This window comes from Octopus bimaculoides, chromosome 2 (assembly GCF_001194135.2).
Source record: "Octopus bimaculoides isolate UCB-OBI-ISO-001 chromosome 2, ASM119413v2, whole genome shotgun sequence".
NCBI lineage: Eukaryota > Metazoa > Mollusca > Cephalopoda > Octopoda > Octopodidae > Octopus > Octopus bimaculoides.
The window spans coordinates 121702042-121704561 of NC_068982.1; positions in this window are offsets into that span (position 1 = coordinate 121702042).

Below are 2520 nucleotides of genomic sequence, written 5' to 3' on the forward strand. Positions count from 1 at the left end.
ATCATGCAGATATTTACTTATGTAAATGTTAACAGGTGAAACCATGGTACGTAGGTTAATCGTTTTTTTTATTTAGTATTTTTTCATTTATCTTGCCCTCTTACAGTCTGTTGTGACGCTAAATTTTTACTGAGAACATATTTTTCGTGGTTAGATGATTCGGCATCTATTTCTAGCATATAGGAGTTGGTCATTCCTCATATTTTTGTATATTATATATATATATATGAGTGTGTGTATGTATGTATGTATGTATGTATGTATGTATGTATGTATGTATGTTGTGTGGGTGAGTGATTGAATGAAAGAGAAATGACAGGTAAAATAAAAATGAAAAATCAGAAAATAGTGAAAGATAAGGCTTGACATTTAGAAAATATTAAAATGGAAAATTACGTTGCTTCTGATGCAAGGGGGACAACTCCACATGTCTATATGTGGGTGTCTGATGTTTTAATGATTTCAGTGTTTTTACCATTTCATCAGTAACCACTGATGAGTGTTTCTACGCTTTTATCTGTGATGAGCGTGTTACTGTTAATGTTGCTGTTTTTCCGATACCTTCCTTTTTCGCCTTATATTTTCTAAGTAGAAGGCCGTAAAACGGTTCTTACTGCCAGGGATTTCTACTCAATTCCACCAATTTCTAATTGACTTATCATTCGTCACAATGGAAGCGCGTGGCTTAATGGTTAAGGTGTTGGACTCATGATCGTAAGAGAGTGATTTCGATTCCTGGACCAGGCGACGTGTTGTGTTCATGAGCAAAACACTTCATTTCACGTTGCTCTATTCCATTCAGCTGACAAAAATGAGTAATCTTGCGACGGACCGGCATCCCGTCCTGGGGGTGGGGAATATATATGCCATGGAGAAGGAAACTTTACCTATTTTACCCCACAATGATGTATTCGACCGGGTTTGTCTTGTAGTTTTGTGAATCATTAGGGCAGAGAAGTCCATAAAAACCTTCCTGGACAATTTGCGCTCACTAACTTCCTGTATTCTTATATCGTGTCGTAAAGTTGGCGACAAGCCAAGGGCCCAAGACAGCTTTCATGTACATGACCATGTCCCTTGTATTTTTCTTATTCATGAACTGCAAAACCATCAACTACCTCTACCGATTACCAGTCAAAAATCTGTTAGGTATCTCTCTACCTACTCTTTCGGGAATATTTCGAAGATTCTCTGTTATTTAGAAAATAGAAGTCACTTTTGACCAATAACAAAATGAATCGGAGCTAAAACTTAGTACAATATATTAAACTGTTATTAAATTAAATTCAAAAGCAAACAAACAAGCTCAGCCTAACCACACAAATAAAAGGTCACCTCATGGGTAGAATCATGCTACCCCATGATTCTTACCCCCTTCTATGCTGTTAACCTTCACCAACTGTAGTCCCCCAAAATTACCCGTAAGCGTTTTCGTCTTTAACTGAGCCGTGAAATGTCTTACATCCTCTAGAAAAATGATCCTTTAGCTGTCGATAGTACTCTGATATGGCCCTGAACAAGCATCTGTCTTTTAGAATTGCCTGATAAACTTCTCCCAAGCAGACTATGGTTATATCTTCGAATTAGCGTTAAGTTCAGCTACTTCAGCGTGAGTATCTCTTAGTGAGCAAATCCCTCTCTCACTTAAATTTAATTTAAGTTAATTCCTTTTAAACTCTTCTTTCTTCTTTTACTGTCGCTTGCATGCGAAGAAATCTCAATTTTCTTTTCTTCATTTTTCCCCTCTTGTTTCTTTTCTTCTTGTTTGTCCTCTTCCTTCTTTTCTTCTTTTTCCTGTGTAGGATGGCTGTTCTACACAGATAGCGCCCACTAACCAGGCTACATCTATTTCTGGAGGTATGTCTTCTATCCTTACTCTGGAAGCACGTCTTCCAAGGTATATGGGTAGAAACACTACCTCCTCTGTTTTTAAAGGGTTGCCGAGTGTAGCCTGGCGGTCGTTGCATCTCGGAACCGCACCTCCACAGTTCCAAACTTTCGGCCTCCGTTGAGGTAAACAATTTCTCTCCATATTGGCTTTAACGCCCTTTCAATTTGGGCAACCGTCTTTACCTCAATTTTCTTGTTCTTCACAGAAAATGTTCTGTAAATAATTATTTTCTCCTTCTCACTTTGCATTAATTCTTGGGAAGGGGACACCTTCACATTGTGTCCGTCCCTTCTTAATATCTCCTTATTTTTTCCGATTTCTTACAAATTAATTTGGGTTTTGGTGGCTTCTGGCCACCGTTGCGAAGTCCATTTTTTCTGTCTGCGTTCTCCAGGGTTCTTATTAGTTCCTCTTCTGAAGAAGAGAACTCCGAGGTGCTTAAGTTCTCATAATTTATCATCATTTTTTCTCAAAGAGCGTTGCCCTCTTCAAATAAGGGAAACAGCGTTAACAAAACTGCCGCAAGGAAGCAAAAACAAGTCTAAAAAAAAACACAACAATCAACAATAAGCACCTTTCCATAAACGTAACTGACCTTTCGAACAACGTGCACAAAAAAAAAAAAAAAA